Below are 22500 nucleotides of genomic sequence, written 5' to 3' on the forward strand. Positions count from 1 at the left end.
TAACTAAGGGAATGAATTAAAAAAAAACAACACTACCCTGGATGGTACAGCTTTAAGTACAACATGACCTAAATTACTCTACCACTGTCAATAAAAGATTTGTTGGAGAGTCTCCTAGCGATTCGTCGTTTCCGTTTTTTTTTTTTTTTTTTCGTCTTTTGCTGTTACTTAGAGAGTTACGGTTCATGTCTTTCCAATAGTGGCTTCTTTTTTTTTTTTCGTTTTTCTCCAGATGAATTCATAAGGATTCGTAATAAAACTTTAGTAATTTTTTTTTTTTTTTTTTTTTTTTTTTTTTTTTTTTTTTTTTTTTTTTGGCAAATGTGGGACAAATATGTCAAAAAGTTATTAATGACTCCGTAGAATCATTTGAATTTGATAGATTTTTTTTATCATGGAGAAATCAGCTCTTAACATGAATTAATGCTACATTTTGGGGGAATTCTGTTTATATATTTATGGGGGAGGTGGAAATTACATAGATAAATTGATGATAATAACCCACTTTAAAGTTTTATTTTGAAGGGTTCCTAAAATTTTATTTCTGAAGGGTTCCTAAAATTGTATTTCTGAAGGGTTCCTAAAATTGTATTTCTGAAAGGTTCCTAAAATGTTAATTGAAAGGTTCCTAAAATTTTATTGAAAGGGTTCCCAAAATTTTATTTTGAAGGGTTCCTAAAATTTTATTTCTGAAGGGTTCCTAAAATTGTATTTCTGAAAGGTTCCTAAAATGTTAATTGAAAGGTTCCTAAAATTTTATTGAAAGGGTTCCCAAAATTTTATTTTGAAGGGTTCCTAAAATTTTATTTCTGAAGGGTTCCTAAAATTGTATTTCTGAAAGGTTCCTAAAATGTTAATTGAAAGGTTCCTAAAATTTTATTGAAAGGGTTCCCAAAATTTTATTTTGAAGGGTTCCTAAAATTTTATTTCTGAAGGGTTCCTAAAATTGTATTTCTGAAAGGTTCCTAAAATGTTAATTGAAAGGTTCCTAAAATTTTATTGAAAGGGTTCCCAAAATTTTATTTTGAAGGGTTCCTAAAATTTTATTTCTGAAGGGTTCCTAAAATTGTATTTCTGAAAGGTTCCTATAATGTTAATTGAAAGGTTCCTAAAATTTTATTGAAAGGGTTCCCAAAATTTTATTTTGAAGGGTTCCTAAAATTTTATTTCTGAAGGGTTCCTAAAATTGTATTTCTGAAAGGTTCCTAAAATGTTAATTGAAAGGTTCCTAAAATTTTATTGAAAGGGTTCCCAAAATTTTATTTTGAAGGGTTCCTAAAATTTTATTTCTGAAGGGTTCCTAAAATTGTATTTCTGAAAGGTTCCTAAAATGTTAATTGAAAGGTTCCTAAAATTTTATTGAAAGGGTTCCCAAAATTTTATTTTGAAGGGTTCCTAAAATTTTATTTTGAAGGGTTCCTAAAATTTAATTTGAAGGGTTCCTAAAATTTTATTTTGAAAGGTTCCTAAAATGTTATTTGAAGGGTTACTAAAATTTTATTGAAAGGGTTTCTAAAATTTTATTTGAAGTGTTCCTAAAATTTTATTGAAAGGGTTCCTAAAATGTTATTTGAAGGGTTCCTAAAATTTTATTTGAAGGGTTCCTAAAATTTTATTTGAAGTGTTCCTAAAATTTTATTGAAAGGGTTCCTAAAATGTTATTTGAAGGGTTCCTAAAATTTTATTTGAAGGGTTCCTAAAATTTTATTTGAAGTGTTCCTAAAATTTTATTTGAAGTGTTCCTAAAATTTTATTGAAAGGGTTCCTAAAATGTTATTGGAAGGGTTCCTAAAATTTTATTTGAAGGGTTCCTAAAATTTTATTTGAAGGGTTCCTAAAATTTTATTTTGAAGGGTTCCTAAAGTTTTATTTTTGAAGAGTTCCTAAAATGTTATTTGAAGGGTTTAAAATTTTATTTTGAAGGGTTCCTAAAATTTTATTTGAAGGGTTCCTAAAATTTTATTTTGAAGGGTTCCTAAAGTTTTATTTTTGAAGAGTTCCTAAAATGTTATCTGAAGGGTTTAAAATTTTATTTTGAAGGGTTCCTAAAATTTTATTTGAAGGGTTCCTAAAATTTTATTTTGAAGGGTTCCTAAAATTTTATTTTGAAGGGTTCCTAAAATTTTATTGAAAGGGTTCCTAAAATGTTATTTGAAGGGTTTAAAATTTTATTTTGAAGGGTTCCTAAAATTTTATTTGAAGGGTTCCTAAAATTTTATTTTGAAGTGTTCCTAAAATTTTATTGAAAGGGTTCCTAAAATTTTATTTGAAGGGTTCCTAAAATTTTATTTCTGAAGGGTTCTTAAAATGTTATTTGAAGGGTTCCTAAAATTTTATTGAAAGGGTTCCTAAAATTTTATTTTGAATGGTTCCTAAAATTTCATTTCTGAAGGGTTCTTAAAATGTTATTTGAAGGGTTCCTAAAATTTTATTGAAAGGGTTCCTAAAATGTTATTTGAAGGGTTCCTAAAATTTTATTGAAAGGGTTCCTAAAGTTTTATTTTTGAAGAGTTCCTAAAATATTATTTGAAGGGTTTAAAATTTTATTTTGAAGGGTTCCTAAAATTTGATTTGAAGGGTTCCTAAAATTTGATTTGAAGGGTTCCTAAAATTTTATTTTGAAGGGTTCCTAAAATTTTATTTGAAGGGTTCCTAAAATGTTATTTCTGAAGGGTTCCTAAAATGTTATTTGAAGGGTTCCTAAAATTTTATTGAAAAGGTTCCTAAAATTTTATTTTGAAGGGTTCCTAAAATTTTATTTCTGAAGGGTTCCTAAAATGTTATTTGAAGGGTTCCTAAAATTTTATTGAAAGGGTTCCTAAAATTTTATTTGAAGGGTTCCTAAAATTTTATTGAAAGGGTTCCTACAATTTTATTGAAAGGGTTCCTAAAATTTTATTGAAAGGGTTCCTAAAATTTTATTTGAAGGGTTCCTAAAATTTTATTTTGAAGGGTTCCTAAAATTTTATTTCTGAAGGGTTCCTAAAATGTTATTGAAAGGGTTCCTAGAATTTTATTTCTGAAGGGTTCCTAAAATGTTATTGAAAGGGTTCCTAAAATTTTATTTGATGGGTTCCTAAAATTTTATTTGAAGGGTTCCTAAAATTTTTATTTCTGAAGGGTTCCTAAAATGTTATTTGAAGGGTTCCTAAAATTTTATTTTGAAGGGTTCCTAAAATTTTATTTTGAAGGGTTCCTAAAATGTTATTGAAAGGGTTCCTAGAATTTTATTTCTGAAGGGTTCCTAAAATGTTATTGAAAGGGTTCCTAAATTTTATTTGAAGGGTTCCTAAAATTTTCTTTTCGTATTTTCGAGAGAGAAATTCTTGAAACCTCACTACTAGATTCATGTTTAGCTTTTTTTTTCTTAGATTTTGAAGACACTTGATTTATTTATATTCTTTTTTAGATTTTCAGAAAGATTTATTTTTAAAAGGTCCCTTTTAAGATTTCCGGTGCTGAATGACCTCGCTAGTTCCTGACCTGTGACCTAAGCTTTATAATCAAATACTTATTGGATTTAATTTCATAGACCTGTAATTAAGAGAAATTCTTCAAGAGATTTTCTTTTTCTTATGTCAGTGAATTTACTGTTGAAGTATGCATATATGTTGTATTAAGGAAACGCTACTCTACTTCCTGATAAATAAACTCTAGTGATCATAAAAAATTCGTTTTAATTATTTTTAGAAAACTATCCCAGATGAACCGGAAAAAAGGCAGAAAATAGACTTTGACTTGTATTTTTGATTTGTTAACTTATGGTTATCAGGTATAAAATTCTAACTTTTTCTCTTGTCTTATTGCAGGTACGTGTCAGACAGAGTTTAGTGCCAAGACGGTTGTAAAGGGAGGTAGGTGGTATAGCACCATTGGCAAGTATGTTTTACCTGATAATACTAAAATATGTTGTGTGTTATAGAGAGAGAGAGAGGTGGGGTTGTGTTATGGATTTTTTTTTTCTTCAAATCTTCCCCTTGTATGGAGAGTCTTCCGTGTTATAAATTTTTCCGTTCCTTGTCTTTATATGAAGTTAAACGTCTACATTCGATCCTTTATAAAAATTAATATTAATTTCAACATCGAGGCGAACGACATGAAAGGCTCTTAGATAAATTGGAACTTGTGAGAGGTATAAATAAGTTTCTCATCAAAATTGTTGCGAAATCTCCAATGATCCCTCCTCCCAATAGACTTCACAATTCCGCATAATAAAAAGCTTCTTTCACCGCATGTCAGCCATCTCAGTGACAAAGGTCTCAGGGTTTACCTGAGAGACAGCATTTCCATAAGCGTCAACTCACAACTTCATTTTGGAGTCCTCATCAACAAAACCTTTCAAGGACGATGGAGGTGATCAATCTTGCATCGACAGCTTTTTGTGCAATCCCGACAACCGTGTTTGCTTTTCATCCAATCTCGAAGTTCCGTCAGCTAAACAAAGAAGAAGAAAGTGAGCAAGGTGGAGGAGAGGTATTGCCACGATGGCGCTCCCGCCGCCTTTGATGGTAATCGGCTGTGGAACAGAAAGGATGTCATTTATGATATTGGCAAGATATTTTTGTGTTATGAAACCAGGAGAAAAGTGACGATAACGCTCAAAGGATTCAAAGATAAAAGCATTTTTTAGAGAATTTTAGCAAATAATGATAGAGGGATAACATTTGACACACTTGTTCACGAAGTGATAGTTATCAAATATGGCCAATTGGCCAACTGAAAATCAAAGATTTTGGGGCCATTCTTCAAGATGGCCGCTAAAATAGTCTTCGGAGAGTTATGGGTCCTTTGACTGGCCAGCCAGTACTACATTGTATTTTTCTCTCTGGTTACGGTTCATTTTTCCTTTACCTACACATACACCGAATAGTCTGGCCTATTCTTTACATATTCTCCTCTGTTCTCATACACCTGACAACACTGAGATTACCAAACACTTCACCCAAGGGGTTACTGGCTTACTGCACTATCATTGTTTAGTGGCCACTTTCTCCTAGCTAAGGATAGAAGAGACTCTTTAGCTATGGTAAGCAGCTCTTCTAGGAGGACACTCCAAAATCAAACCATTGTTCTCTATTCTTGGGTAGTGCCATAGCCTCTGTAACATGGTCTACCACTGTCTTGGGTTAGAGTTCTCTTGCTTAAGGGTATACTCGGGCAACTATTGTATCTTATTTCTCTTCCTCCTGTATTGTTAGTTTTTATAGTTTATTTAGGAGATATTTATTTTAATTTTGTTACTGTTCTTGAAATATTTTATTTTTCCATTTTTCCATTCCTCACTGGGCTATTTTCCCTGTTGGAGCCCCTGGACTTATATCATCTTGTTTTTCCAACTAGGGTTGTAGCTTAGCAAGTAATAATAATAATAACAATAATAATAATAATAATAATAATAGTTGTCCGATGTGCGTGATCTAGATACGAGTTCCTATGTTTTCAAGCCTATAAAGTAGATTTTGATGTTTGTAAAGCAAAAGGACATATTTTTTCAAGATTTTTTTGTCTAGAGCAAAGTAAATTTTTCAAAATTTTGCCGGTTTTTTTTTCAAATTGGCCACCCGATTAACTTTTTTATTCCATAACCTTTGCACCACAATGTTCGAATAGTGCTACTGGTCCTCCAGCTGCCACTGCTCACATACAAAGCTGCAGGGTGATGTGCAGAGAAGTGCTTTCTGTAAGCTCTTATATCATCCTTTGTAGCCTTTCTGACATGGATACTATCACAGGTCTCTGCAATATGGGTTAGTGTTATCCAATATGGGTTAGTGTTATCCAACATATCTGCCACTCCCATTGTGTAGAACTGTTCGTGTCTGAATTGGAGATGGTTGCCTTGGCCCAGTTGATCCCAGCTCCGCTTCTGCATTAATGGTAGCCTGACCATGTGATGCTGTCTGCATCTGCCACATCCTCATTGAGAAAGATTTCCTCCAGCCAAGAATAATTTTCTTTCAAAAGTGGTAAGATCAACTGTGGGGCTGGTAAGGATTGGCTTGCTACTGGAGGAGGATTTGGGTGTTGCATTACGTATGTTGGTCGAATATTTGTGTGCTTTGGGAAGCTCTGGAACTTTATTAACTTTCATTTGTGATTTCAATTTGAGAAGCTTTCGTTCACCACCAGTATTTTTAGTACTTGGATGTTGGACAACGGACACACTTCTACCTTAGAACGATGTTCAAGCTGTGGTCGCAGTCAGATTATGATCTAAATTCAACAAGTGGGGACAGATTACTCCATCTTCAACATATTGTGCAACAACTGCTTCTCCTGTCTGTGGTGATTTTTCTAGGATCCTGTTGTATGATACGCTGAGCCCATTCTCATGGGGTATTACAATCATTTGTAACTTCCTCATCTTGGCAAACACATACACGGGCTTGTAGACTTAAAAAGGTATTTCACGGTCCTTGGAGTGCCTGTGAATATCCGTTCCTTCCTTGTACTTTGCAAAACAGTTGTACTGTAGGAGCTGTGATGGTCAGATATTGATGCTCTATCCTGGATTTGGGACTTGATGTTTGCACCATGTTTAATTATGTATACAAATTTCAGCAGTGATGCTGGAACAGCTCGTTGTAGGCCTGTGTCTTAAAAGGCGCCGCTGAAATTTGACATATGGTGGAACATAGCTTGTCTCATTATCTCCGTAGCTTTCACTATAAATTGCTTCACCGTACTGGAATGCTTATGAGAAGATTCAACTCCAAGGTTTTTTAGCCTCTGCTTGTAAAGCATGGCCAAATCAACAAGCTAGGAAATGAGTGGATCTCTACCATCACTGTCATTTTTCTTCTCACTAATGTAGGTGACTAGGTTTAAGAAAGCAACTGGATATGCCTCCTTGCAGTGCTCTTGTGCTTTCTCTTACTCCTGCACCCATAGGTAGGCTCATTCTCGGTTATACAATGCAACCAAGCAGCCAGGGTGGTATTTCATTTCTAGTGCTATGAGATCTCTGGCACTTAGTTTGGCAAGGAGTTTCTTATCACTGAGTGTTTCTGAAATTTCGTTTATTCTCGTATTTAATTTCATTGTCATTGCTGGTCTCACAAAAGAAACATTATTGTGTTTTATCTTCTTGAACCTTTCATGGGATCTTATTTCTACCGCCCTCATCACTGTTACCTGCAGAGGTTGATCTTTTTTTTGCTGTGGTTAACTTTGTGTTGTTAGATAGAAACCTGCAACTCTAATGATATAGTGTCTTGTTTTGTCCAAGTTTCTTCTATACCACCACCTTCTTCAAGTCTTGCATGGTCTTAACTTGATTGGCAGTGCATTGAGTGAGTGAAACAAACGAATATTCTTTGCCAAGTCCATATATCGATGAATGTCTCTTCTGACAGGATTGGCCTAGGAAGACTTCAGATCTGATTTCTTAAGTTTCTGACACACACAGCATTTGGGCCAACCAGTGTTTCACGATTTTCCAGTAAAACTATCATCTGTGCTCAGTATGACATTCAGAGCTGAGAGTTTATCCTTTAACCACCCTGTACATGTGTAATAGATATTTTACTTTATGGGATACAACTAGGTTCTTGCACCATGCCCTATACCAAAGCCGATCATGCATTCAGTGTCACAAGTCCTGTGCGATCTGTACACCATCTTGATAACTAGAAACCATTATCCTCGGCTTGGCTATCCTGCCTGTACCTTTGTAGTGCCTGACAATCACTCCTTCAAGATTTTCATTAACTTCATTCACTTGAAAGTTTTGGAGCTAGATGTACTCCGTCACACACAGAGACATTGTTTGTTACCCTCATCTAGTTTAGCCTGCGAGCCAACGTGGTTTACCACAGATCTGCAATGAGAAAATTAAAAAAAATGTGTCAATGTTCTTCACAAATAGTAAAATCTTGAAACGTACCAGTTTACTTTATAAACAATAAATTCTTATGGAAAATATTTCGGTATGCTCTCTAAACAGTAAAACTTACTCAAGTACCCTTGAAAACTTAGGAATCCATGTTTATATCATGCAACTGGGTCAGCTACAAATACTTCTAAGCTAAACTTCAACTTCAGGCGACTAATTCGGTGGTCATTTTGAAAATGGTCGCCATCTTTGATTTTCAACTAGCCAGTCAGACAGATTTGATTAATATGACTTGGAGAACAAGTGTGCCAAATTTGATGTTTGTACAATATCATCATTTGTATGATTGTCTGTTATCTCTTTCACTATCGACGAAGGTTGTAACAATAGTTTCCTGAAGGATTGTCGATAGTTGTTGTACTGCTGATGCTAATAGACCTCATGGATTTCGTTCGAATTTTGCTTAAAGAAGAAACCCAGTAACTTTGGTGAAGATTTGAATGACTCCATCAAGCATTTCTGTTCTTTGTATGCGCGACACTTAGTCACCGTAATTAAATCGAATGATTGCTATGTTATCTATAACAACAGTCATACTGTAAGGCTTTCACCGATTAGGTAATGTTACCAACAACGACAAAGGAGGATTAAACCTTGTTGGTGGTAGTAATGATTTTTTAAAACTCGGACACTGTCATAAAAATGTGTTGGATGAAGTCCCTAAAATAATAGAAAACCTACATTCCAAATAAATGTCATAGATGAATCAATCTGGGAAACAGATAAGCGGACAGACTACACAAGACGTTCTTACTGATAGGATTTTTTACTGATGGGTTTGATACAGAAAACTTTATGATCTATCTGATTCACTTTGCATTTGTAAAATCCAGACGATTGCACTGTGTAGGGCTTGCATCTCTTCAAGGAAAATCTGTTAATTTTTTTTGATAAATAATCCTGTTGAGTACTAAAGACTTCATGTTTATCCGTTATAGTTAGGTCAAGCGGTATTATATCGTGTTAATCATTTTTGTTGACATTGAAAAACGTTTATCACATTCTTACTACTACTAGTACAACTACTACTACTACTACTACTACTACAAACCACGGTGCCAAATGATACAAGCCCAATTACTTTTGCAATTGGGGCCATAGTATTTTTGTACGGAAGAGAAATAGGAAAGTAGAGAATGAACTGTAAAAGTTAAATAAAAAAATATCCAGCTAAAAAGAAAATAGAATGCATAAGAAACAGGTAATTGATGTCACTAGACATATGTCAACGACCTAAAAGAAAAGACTTAAGAAAACGTTTGAAATAATCCAGTTGTGAAAGGATGAGATACACAGAACATCCGTTCATACAACCATCCCCATCAAGAGATTTACTAAGCAATTAAGAAACGCCACCGATATCAATCAACGCATCAGCTGAGAATGACGTATTGCAGAGGGGTCCCAGATTCCTAATTAAATTCAAGTTTGATTGCCTTGACGATGTCTGTCACTCGTCTCCTAACAATAGGACTTCTAAGACGCATCTTATTAAGAGAAGGAACACGTTTGTTTTCGCTTCCTTCAAGTTGTTCCAGTTTTTTTTTCCACACAACTTTTCAGCAGGGGATTTTAGTAATAGGATTTTGACAAGAACTTCGAGACAAAAATTGCGTCGGTAGAAATTTTGAGAAATACATTTTTCACTTTTTTTTTTTTTTTTTTTTTTTTCATAAACCCCTCGATCGCAAAATAATACTCTTATGCTTCCAGATTTTTTAAAGTATCTTTTGACAATATCATTAAAAATGGTGGCGTTTGGAATATTGAAGGAAAAATTGAGCATTATGACAGGAAAGTTCATTTGTAACTAACTTTCCAAAAAAAAAAAATAAAAAAATAAAGGAAAAAGCATTTGACAGTAAAAAAGTTATATTCTGAATGTTCGATTTTTTTTATTTTTTTTTTATTTTTTTGACAATGTATTTTTTCTAAAAGGATGTCGCTAAACATGATGGAAGCTAAATTTTGAGAATTATCAGAATCATTCTCGTTTGTAATTTAGTTTCCAAAAAAAGTCTAGAATACATTATACTCCTTGTCTTGATCATAGAGATAACGGTGGAAAAAGACTTTTACATTTTATCTGAGCATTGGAAACATTTATAGAGGAAACTCGTAGAGAATAATGCAAGCAGTGCAACTCACGCGATGCACTGTCGGCATTACCTTAGGGTCTTTGCAACGTCACTTTTCGGTCCCTGGTTGCACCCACTTTTTAGCTTCCTTCCCTCTAGCTGTCCAACCTCTTAATTTCTGCTTCATGCAGTATGAGAGGTTTTCTTCCAGTTGCACCTTATTGCTGAGTAACCTCCCCGGTTCCAGCACCAGGCTGATGGTCGAAATTCTGCGCAGCCAAATCCAATTACCTGTATTAAATCAACCTGTAGTAAATTTCTGTTGACTGCGACTCTCCCAGAAGCAGCGTTTGGTGATACTTGGAAGTTTTCCAGAACTGAAACAGTTTGAAAACATTAGAAATTGATTTTTCTATAATTAACATATATGGAAATTTTAATATAGATGAAATTTCTTATTATTCTCAAGTGTTGCCTTTCTTATTCGAAGCAGCATCATGTTGTCAAGAAGCTTAACTACCGGAACCTGCTGTACAGTAAGTGCTGGGGGGCTCTTCACGTTTATCTGTTATATTTCGATCAATCGGAATTATATCATGTCAATCCTTTTTTTTGACATTGAAAAACGTTTACCCCAGTCTTACTACTACTACTACTACTACTACTACTACTACTACTACTACTACAAACCAAGGTGCCAAATGTTACAATTGGGGCCACAGTATTGTAATACATAAGAGAAATAGGAAAGTAAGGAATGAACGATAAACGATAAATAGAAAATATCCAGCTAAATGAAAAATAGAATATATAAGAAACAGATAATTTACGGCACGAGACATATGTCAACGTACTCCAAGAAAAAATACTGAAAACGTTTGAAATAATCCACTTGTGAAAGGATGAGATACACAGAACATCCGTTCATACAACCATCCTCATCAAGAGATTTACTAAGCAATTAAGAAACGCCACCGATATCAATCAACGCATCAGCTGAGAATGACGTATTGCAGAGGGGTCCCAGATTCCTAATTAAATTCAAGTTTGATTGCCTTGACGATGTCTGTCACTCGTCTCCTAACAATAGGACTTCTAAGACGCATCTTATTAAGAGAAGGAACACGTTTGTTTTCGCTTCCTTCAAGTTGTTCCAGTTTTTTTTTCCACACAACTTTTCAGCAGGGGATTTTAGTAATAGGATTTTGACAAGAACTTCGAGACAAAAATTGCGTCGGTAGAAATTTTGAGAAATACATTTTTCACTTTTTTTTTTTTTTTTTTTTTTTTTCATAAACCCCTCGATCGCAAAATAATACTCTTATGCTTCCAGATTTTTTAAAGTATCTTTTGACAATATCATTAAAAATGGTGGCGTTTGGAATATTGAAGGAAAAATTGAGCATTATGACAGGAAAGTTCATTTGTAACTAACTTTCCAAAAAAAAAAAATAAAAAAATAAAGGAAAAAGCATTTGACAGTAAAAAAGTTATATTCTGAATGTTCGATTTTTTTTATTTTTTTTTTATTTTTTTGACAATGTATTTTTTCTAAAAGGATGTCGCTAAACATGATGGAAGCTAAATTTTGAGAATTATCAGAATCATTCTCGTTTGTAATTTAGTTTCCAAAAAAAGTCTAGAATACATTATACTCCTTGTCTTGATCATAGAGATAACGGTGGAAAAAGACTTTTACATTTTATCTGAGCATTGGAAACATTTATAGAGGAAACTCGTAGAGAATAATGCAAGCAGTGCAACTCACGCGATGCACTGTCGGCATTACCTTAGGGTCTTTGCAACGTCACTTTTCGGTCCCTGGTTGCACCCACTTTTTAGCTTCCTTCCCTCTAGCTGTCCAACCTCTTAATTTCTGCTTCATGCAGTATGAGAGGTTTTCTTCCAGTTGCACCTTATTGCTGAGTAACCTCCCCGGTTCCAGCACCAGGCTGATGGTCGAAATTCTGCGCAGCCAAATCCAATTACCTGTATTAAATCAACCTGTAGTAAATTTCTGTTGACTGCGACTCTCCCAGAAGCAGCGTTTGGTGATACTTGGAAGTTTTCCAGAACTGAAACAGTTTGAAAACATTAGAAATTGATTTTTCTATAATTAACATATATGGAAATTTTAATATAGATGAAATTTCTTATTATTCTCAAGTGTTGCCTTTCTTATTCGAAGCAGCATCATGTTGTCAAGAAGCTTAACTACCGGAACCTGCTGTACAGTAAGTGCTGGGGGGCTCTTCACGTTTATCTGTTATATTTCGATCAATCGGAATTATATCATGTCAATCCTTTTTTTTGACATTGAAAAACGTTTACCCCAGTCTTACTACTACTACTACTACTACTACTACTACTACTACTACTACAAACCAAGGTGCCAAATGTTACAATTGGGGCCACAGTATTGTAATACATAAGAGAAATAGGAAAGTAAGGAATGAACGATAAACGATAAATAGAAAATATCCAGCTAAATGAAAAATAGAATATATAAGAAACAGATAATTTACGGCACGAGACATATGTCAACGTACTCCAAGAAAAAATACTGAAAACGTTTGAAATAATCCACTTGTGAAAGGATGAGATACACAGAACATCCGTTCATACAACCATCCTCATCAAGAGATTTACTAAGCAATTAAGAAACGCCACCGATATCAATCAACGCATCAGCTGAGAATGACGTATTGCAGAGGGGTCCCAGATTCCTAATTAAATTCAAGTTTGATTGCCTTGACGATGTCTGTCACTCGTCTCCTAACAATAGGACTTCTAAGACGCATCTTATTAAGAGAAGGAACACGTTTGTTTTCGCTTCCTTCAAGTTGTTCCAGTTTTTATTTCCACACAACTTTTCAGCAGGGGATTTTAGTAATAGGATTTTGACAAGAACTTTCAGACAAAAATTGCGTCGGTAGAAATTTTGAGAAATACACTTTTCACTTTTTTTTTATTTATTTTTTTTTTATATAAATCCCTCGATCGCAAAATAATACTCTTATGCTTCCAGATTTTTTAAAGTATCTTTTGACAGTATCATTAAAAATGATGGCGTTTGGAATATTGAAGGAAAAACTTGAGCTTTATGACAGGAAAAGTTCATTTGTGACTAACTTTTAAAAAAAAGCCTTTGACAGTAAAAAACGGTTGATATATTCTGAATGTTCGAGATGTTTTTGGTCTTCAGTTTTTGACAATGTATTTTTCAAAAAGGATGGAAGCTAAATTTGAGGAATATCAGAATCATTTTCATTTGTAATTTAGTTTCCAAAAAAAAAGGCCTAGAATACATTATTCTCCTTGTTTTGATCATTGAAATAATGGTGGAAATAGACTTTTACATTTTATCTGAACATCGGAAACATTTATAGAGGAAATTCGTAGAGACTAATGGAAGCATTGCAACTCACGTGGCGCACTGTCGGGTGTGACGGGCCGAGAGAAGGTTGTGACTCAAAGGCAGGATGAAAGCAACTGAGTTACTTTATTACAGAACACTCGCTTTTATATATATAAACTCCATACAAAAAAGGCATAAAAGACATAACAGGAAATTTCCTGTTCAACCGACACTGCACCGGTTAACAGTTAACGGTTTTAAAAACAGACATGTTATTTTAGGTCCTTGTCAGTGGAGGGGAGAGCGAAGATACAAGCATAATATATACACAAAATGAAATGTCGTTACTATGTACGATCGTTTGTCACACGGTTGGTACATGGCTCCCCCCCCCTAAAAATGACATACTGTACATGTTAAATAGAGCGCCCTGAATCTGGAGTGGTAGTAGCAAAAACTGCCGCCGATTAGCGGCAGTGAGTGGCCGTTGAAGTCGTTGGTTGGGGCGCGAGCGAGTGGTGGATGATGGGTGGATTTGTTGCCGCTCCGGCTCCTCACGGGGTAGGCGTGTGTGTCCTACGGCATTCATAGGCGTGTGTGTCCTACGGCATTCATAGGCGCGTGTCCTACGGCATTCATAGGCGTGTGTGTCCTACGGCATTCATAGGCGTGTCCTACGGCGTTCATAAGCGTGTGTGTCCTATGGCATTCATAGGCGTGTGTGTCCTACGGCATTCATAGGGGTGTGTGTCCTACGGCATTCATAGGCGTGTGTGTCCTAAAGCATTCACGTCAGCTTCGGTTGAAGTTGAATAGGTGTCCTCTTCGTCAGGAGTGGAGGCGTTGATGGAGGTCTTGAAGGTCGTGAAGTGGCTGTCCATAAGGGCGTCGGCTTTGGTCATGAAGTCCTTTATGGGTAAACTATCGACATTGGGTATGGCAGCGCGTACAGGTTCGGGTAAATGGATTACCCAAAGGGCACGAAGTAGGTTCACCTCACGAGAAGAGCCGTCTGCGGCAGGTTGCAGGAAAGTGATACTGGTCATTTCCCCGAGGGTGAGCGAAGCCCTTTGATCCCCCAACGGTTGTTGAGAGAGCTGAAAAAGCTTTGCTATACGGGCGGCTGGCAATGGCGAGTACTGCTGCAGAAGGTATGCTTTGAGGGCGTCATGATAACGGTGAGGTGGGGGTAGGCGGGAGGAGCGAGTCAATCTGGTGTCACCAATGTGACAGGCTGAGAGAAGGTTGTGACTCAAAGGCAGGATGAAAGCAACCGAGTAACTTTATTACAGAACATTCGCTTTTGTATACATAAACTCCATGCAAAAAAAGGCATAAAAGACTTAACAGGAAATTTCCTGTTCAACCTCTTACTGCTGCTTCACACAGTGGCCGAGACAATGGCGTAGCCGGGGGGTGGGGTGGGGGGGGGGGGGTGAGGGCTGGGGGCCAATTGTCCCCCCTGGGGAAAATCTTGCCCCCTCCCCCCGAGAGGGATCTTCTTGCCCCACCCCTCTCAGAATTTAAAGTTTTCATGTCGTGTGTTTTAATATCTCTACTGAAATGATTGTGCATCTATATTATGCGATCAAAGTCTGTAAGTTATACAGAGCTCTCAACACTGATAACTACATGTGTTATTTAATACACACTAGATGGAGTCAGAAATCATACAATAATTTACACTTATTTGTTACTAATTAAATAAAAACAGTAAATTTGGATATGGTCATAGGGAAAAATACATGTACAACTGCTGCTGAAAATTGTACAATTGAAACTTAAATCCTATTGCAAATTCTGTGTAAAAAAAGTGACAAAAACTGTGCAGTTGCATTATATTTCTACTGCTTTGTAAGATGTGTAGGCCTACTGGAACATAGTAATAAATGAGCTGTGCTTTTGCAACTAAATTCAGTACAGTGTTATTACTGGACTATCATCATACTGAGTGCATTCAAAATTGTTCTCGAAACTGAAACTCAAGGTACCACAGAGAAGAATTAAAGTTCAAACTGCATAGTTTTATGACCAGGGAGGGTGCACCTACAGTACACCAGATGAGGGGTGTTGACCATATGATTATCCCCCTCCCTCCTAGAAAATCATGAAACTGTAATGAGGCTGAACTTGAGTCTTCCAACTGGAACATCTGATTTTCATGTCAAAGGTCAAAATGACTATTCTGGATGCTCAGAATGCATCTCAGACAGTCTCAGAACTGCTGGCTTACAGACCCACCGCCGCAGGGCTTCGGCCCTTTGGGCCTAGCATAGGGCTGCCCCCTTAATTTTGACCTTGCCCCCATGCTTGCCCCCCCCCCCCCCCCCCCCTGAGACACCCCTGGCTACGCCACTGGGCCGAGAGGTTTTCTACCAGCTGCACCGCCGAAGGACCTCCCCGGTTCCAGCACTAAGCTGCGAAATTCTGCGCAGCCAAATCCAGATGCATGTATTAATTCACGTTTACTAAAATTCTGTTGACTGCGACTCTCCCAGAAGCAGCGTTTAGTGGTAGTTGGAAGCTTCCAAGAACCGAAATAGTTTGGAAACATTAAAAAATCATTTCACTCTAAGTGGTATAAATTGAAATTTGATTATATATGAAATTTCTTTTTATTCGAAGCAGCATCATTTTTTACGTGAATATTGTCAAGAACGGGAAATAATGGAACATGTTGTACAGTAAGTAGTGGGCTACCCTTAAAGCTGCACTCTTTGGTGCAACAGACTTAACATTTACTCCTTTACCTAACCCAGTTAGCTCTGTCTCTCCCTGTCCAAAGAAAAAGAGAACTCTAATGGCTGATGTGTTTGATACTAACAGAGTAATGAGAAACTATCTTCCTCATCCAGGGTTTCCTTAGGTTAGACTCTGGTTGGACCTTGCTACTTATGGAGGTGTAGACCCAAATAGTATTTTCTTTGTTTTGTTACAAAGACTGATGATTTCTTGGTTCCTAAGTTGTCTGTTATTTTCTGAAAGTTACCAAGAATAGGTTATTTTACCACCAATTGGAGAATTGGTAATGTTACTCCTTTAGGTAAATGTGTTTGTGGTAGCTCCAGCGCTGCTGATTGCCGCCCAGTTTCCATAACTTCCATATTATCTAAAGTTTTCGAACGTCTTTTGGCAAAACTTCTGAATAGGTTTGCTGAAGGTAATCATCGTGTTTCTTGGTTAGCAATTTGGCTTTCATAAAGGCCTTGGAGCATTTATAGAGTTGAACTTCTGAAGTTCCATCAATTCAACTTTCAGATTAGGAAGATCATTCCACAGCCTGGTCACAGCTTGAATAAAGCTTTTAGAATACTGTATAGTATTTGGCCTTATGATGGAGAAGGGAAGACTTTCAGAATGATATATATATATATATATACAGTATATATATATATATATATATATATATATATATATATATATATATATATATATATATATATATATATATGAATGTCGTATATACATAATAGATGTATATATACATTTTTGTATATGTATATGTGTATATATATACATATATATATATATATATATATATATATATATATATATATATATAAATATATATATATATATATATATATATATATATATTCATACAATTATGCACATAAACTTAAAAGATGTTCCCATACACAAAATATATTGAACAGTCTCAGCCTGAATTAGTTTTCGGTAATTGCTTTTTTTTCTTCTTCTTTCTCTCGAAGTGTTCCGTTTTTCAGTACCACATGAGGATATCAACTTTTGATATTAATGTTATTATTGAATGCGACAAGCTTAATGGCACCAGTAGGCGAAGTACACCACTGACAAAAAGAAACTGATAGAAAAAATAGATTATATAAAATAAATACTCAAGGTAAGATAGATAATATAAATGTCTCGAGTATTGTTCGATAGCTCTTAATAGAAGCTTCTTTGTAAAATCAATAGTCTTTATTGGTACTCCTAAAAACTTGATCTTTTAAGCCTTTACTTTGTGACATTCGGAATAGAAACTGTTATCAGGCAGCTTTGGAAATTATGAATGGATTAATTTATAATTAGTATTTCAAGTTTCTTTATTAGATGAAGACAAACTGAATTATTGTTAATCAATGTTCCAGATCTTCCGTAATCTCTTTTGATATTCCCCTAATCCTGAATGATCACTGGACGATTTAATGGATGCAAATCATTTCAAAACGAAATTAATCGTGGAGGGAACCGGCCGTGTGATTTCTTCCCCGGATTATATCATACATTATACATACGGTTTCCTGGAAGCTGATCATTCCAGGTTTTCCATCAGAAACCGATTGACGGTGGAAGCTGAGCAAACTGATTCGAAGGGCTTTGCATATATTTTTTTGAGGGAAGTGAAAACATATTGCATTTTTTTTTCCCATTCATGTTAACAGTCATGAGTTTGTGAGTGAAATTTGTCTTTCAATATATTATTGGGGATCTTGAAAATTTTAAATTAGGGGAAGAAAATGTTTTTATTACAATTATCTTTAGTACAAGGAAGAGGTTAAGTTGGTAGATTTATATCCTGAATTTGTAAGTTTCTAAATGGGGTTGTGTATCGCCATGATCAGCAAAGCTGTACTAGTCAGGGCCACCCATACGAGGTTGGCTTGCTGTGAGTGATCAGACTAAAGTCTCCCACCATCACCAATCCGTAGTGGCCAGCGTGGTAAGGGAAACTGTCGAAACTGCAGACAGGAATAAAGTCATGTCTGAGGCCTTTGTCCTGCAGTGGACTAGAAAAGAGCTGCGTTTGTTGATATTGTTAATGTTGTTGTTCTTGTAGTTGTAGGGTCCACTAGTTATGCAAAATGCAAAATATTATTTTCTATACATTACACGTGCTGAATGTAAGTTTTTCACTTATATATTTTTTTTTTCTTTTCCTTTGGACCCAAATTTCCTAATATTTCATTTTTATAATTACCAGGAGCCTGTAAAATGCCAATAAAGACCTAAAAAATATATTTTTAAATCAATTAATTTTTTTTTTAATTAATTTTCAAAAAGTATTTTGGATTGCTTTTAGAACTATTGTTGCTTAAACTTTAATTGCCATATTATGTTCGTTGCTCTTGTCATTTTATTCTTTTTTTTCCAACTCTTTGATGAACATTTATCAATTGTTTGATGATTTTTTATATATTCAGTGCCTCTTTGTCAACTCAGTTGACCATTATAGATCTATATCCGTAAAGTACAATATGTTAAAATCCTGTGATGTAAAATGCTTTGTGCATTCATATATTTACTTTGTTCTGCGGAAAATAACAAGAGTATGGATTGTGAACTTCATTATCATATAACCTTCAATAAGAACATACAAATAAAAATGATGTATTTTAACATGTATTATGGAGTTACAGTTACTTAAATTCTGATATTTTTGTTTTTGTTTATTTTTTAACCCGATCATGGAAAATATCTGATATTTTTGTGTGTGTGTGTATGTATATATATATATATATATATATATATATATATATATGTGTGTGTGTGTATATATATATATATATATATATATATATATATATATATATATAAAACACACACACATGAAGTTCTGATGTTCCATACTATGCCCTATAACAAAGTCACATGATGATATCGGTGTCTCAAATAGAATTGTGTATTCTCTAAGTCTAGATTGACTGAGGTATTGATGAGCCAAATGGTAGAATTATAGAATTCCATTTGGTTAATGGAATAGCAACTTAATAAACAAATTGATATTCTTTTAAAAATGAAATCCCCGATTTCAACACATATCCCGAAATCCAAAATCCATTACATTGGGCTGAAGGGATATGAGTATGTTTATAATTTTTATATACCTCAAAACGTGAAAAAAATTAATTTAGAATATATATAATATAAATTATGAATTAATATAATATAATATAATATAAATCATAGAATAATATAAATAAATGAAGAAAAAAAAAAGTTTGAAAAAATTGTAAAACTATTCAATTTATTCGCGCTTATTGATGTTTAATGGAAACGAAGTTTGGTAAAAAACAAAAAAGGGACGTAGACCTAACCGTTGAAACGGGTCCAAAACAAATGGCATATTAGGAATCAGTGATAAAGGAGTGGGTAAAAGAGAAGAGAATAAAAAGGTGAAAATGTTCGAGAGGTTCTTATGAGGCTTTATTGATCCCTTTGCGTCAGCAGTGGTGTTTTCTTCAGTCCCTCCTTCGTCGTCGTCTTCTTCTACGCCTTAGAGAGGAGCTAATGCTAAAGACAGAGATAATTAACCGGAGAAGATGATTAGGAAAAACTGATGGTCCTTTTTCGAGAGAATTTTCATTAGAAAATGGGCCAGGTTTAATGAGAGGCCATCCTCTTCTTATCCCCATCTCCCATTTTATGGGGTGCGGGATATGGGTGGAAAGGCGGCCTTCATGTCTTGAATTTCTTTCTTTTATCTTTCCCCTTGACCCCAAAATCTTCTTCTTAGTTTAAGAAGGGAAATTCTTATTCTGAATGTTTCAGGGTAGTTATTTCTTACCAACTGGAGTCACAGGTACTATTTCTTGAGACAATTATCACAGGTACCTTTTATTGAGATAGTAATTACAGGCACCTTTTCTTGAGAAAGTAATAACAGGTACCTTTTCGTGAGATAGTAATCACAGATACCTTTTCTTGAGACAGTAATCACAGGTACATTTTCTTGAGATAGTAATCACAGGTACCTTTTCTTGAGACAGTAACCACAAGCAGCTTTTCTCGAGAAAGTAATTATAGGTACCTTTTCTTTTGAGACAGTAATTACGGGCATCTTTTCTTGAGATAGTAATCACAGGTACCTATTACAGGTACCTTTCCTTGAAAGAGTAATCACAGGCACATTTTCTTGATACAGTTGTCTCAGGTACCTTTTCTTGTGACAGTAATCACAGGTACCTTTTCTTGAGAGAGTAATCAGAGGCACTTTTTCTTGATACAGTTGTCTCGGGTACCTTTTCTTGTGACAGTAATCACAGGTACCTTTTCTTGAGACTAATTATATGTACCTTTCATTGAGACAGTAATCACAAGTACTTTCTCTTAAGCTAGCTTATTTCTTTGTTGGTGTAATACCAACAGTAGTCACGGGCAAATTTTCTGAGCTAGCTTATTTCTTTGTTCGTGTAATACCAGCAGCAGTCACAGATAAATTTTCTTAAGCTAGCTTATTTCTTTGTTCGTGTAATACCAGCAGCAGTCACAGATAAATTTTCTTAAGCTAGCTTATTTCTTTGTTCGTGTAATACCAGCAGCAGTCACAGATAAATTTTCTTGAGCTAGCTTATTTCTTTGTTGGTGTAATACCAACAGTATTCTCGGGTAGTCTTTCTTGAGCAAACTTATTTCTTTATTGGTGTAATACCAACAGTAGTCACAGGCAAATTTTCTTAAGCTACCTTTCTTTGTTCGTTTAATACCAACAGCAGTCACAGATAAATTTTCTTGAGCTAGCTTATTTTTTTGGTGGTGTAATACCAACAATAGTCACGGGTAGTCTTTCTTGAGCTAGCTTATTTCTTTGTTGATGTAATACCAACAGTAGTCTCGGGTAGTCTTTCTTGAGCTAGCTTATTTCTTTATTAGTGTAATACCAACAGTCGTCTCGGTTAGCTTTTCTAGAGCCAGCTTATTTCTTTGTTGGTGTAATACCAACAGTAGTCTCGGGTAGCCTTTCTTGACCTAGCTTATTTCTTTTTTGGCGTAATACCAACAGTAGTCACAGGCAAATTTTCTTGAGGTAGCTTATTTCTTTGTTCGTGTAATACCAACAGCAGTCACAGATAAATTTTCTTGAACTAACTTATTTCTTTGTTAGTGTAATACCAACAGTAGTCGCGGGTAGTTATTTCTTGAGCTAACTTATTTCTTTGTTGGGGTAATACTAACAGTAGTCATAGGCAAATTTTCTTGAGACGGCTTATTTCTTTGTTTGTGTAATACCAACAGCAGTCACAGATAAATTTTCTTAAGCTAGCTTATTTCTATGTTGGTGTAATGCCTAAAGAAGTCTCTGGTAGCTTTTCTAGAGCTAGCTTATTTCCTTGTTGGTGTAATACCAACAGTAGTCACAGGCAAATTTTCTTGAGATAGCTTATTTCTTTGTTCATGAAGTACCAACAGCAGTCACAGATAAATTTTCTTGAGCTAGCTTATTTCTTTGTTGGTGTAATAGCAATAGTAGTCTAGGGTAGCCTTACTTGAGCTAGCTTATTTTTTTGTTGGTGTAATGCCAACAGTAGTCTCGGGTAGCTTTTCTAGAGCTAGCTTATTTCTTTGTTGGTGTAATACCAACTGTAGTCACAGGCAAAATTTACGATAGAATTTCTAACTTATATCTTTGGTAATTACCTTTAATTAAACCCCCTTTTAAAAGCGCATTTAGCCTGTTCCACTCCCAAGACTTCGACGACCTTTGTTCTTGTGTCAGAACTTTGGTATAAAGAAATCAATCAATCATTTCTCTCCCAAGCGCCAATTCGTCTTCCTCAAAAGCTGACTCGTGACTCTACGGCATTATCCTTTTGTGATGTTTCGCTTTAGTATCTTAGCATGGTTTTTTTCCAAGGTGAAAATTTCTCTTTGTCATGTTACATTACAGTTGGAGACAGTTATAGTGTTCTCTGAGTTCTGATTTAAGTCTCAAATTTACTGATTTTTATGCTATTATTATTTTTATTATTAATGATATTGTTTATTATTATTATTATTATTATTATTATTATTATTATTATTATTATCTAGAACAAAATCCTATAAGGCCAAGAGGCCAGAAGACAGCCCAACGATAAAAAAAAAAAAAGTGTATCCCAGAAAAATCCAGTTAATTTTACAGGAATGTTAGATGGCTAAGGGACGAATAAAGAAATGAGACTCGAGTTATCCTCTCCATAAAAACTTATTCGCATAAAGTTAGACCTTTTTTAATTGGCAAGATGATTCCGCAATCTAAATTTGCTCGGAATAAAACCTTTAAGATACTGTGGTGCTGACTTAGGGAACAGAAAATGTCCAACACTATTAAGTGTTCCAGGTAGTGATGAAAATGAGTCTAACAACACTGACCCTATTGGAAACGTCACTGCCTGGCGATCTGAGGACTGGGGTTCGAGTTACGTTCTAGCTCGATAGTTTCTTCTGTC

Source organism: Palaemon carinicauda, chromosome 18 (genome assembly GCF_036898095.1).
Source record: "Palaemon carinicauda isolate YSFRI2023 chromosome 18, ASM3689809v2, whole genome shotgun sequence".
NCBI lineage: Eukaryota > Metazoa > Arthropoda > Malacostraca > Decapoda > Palaemonidae > Palaemon > Palaemon carinicauda.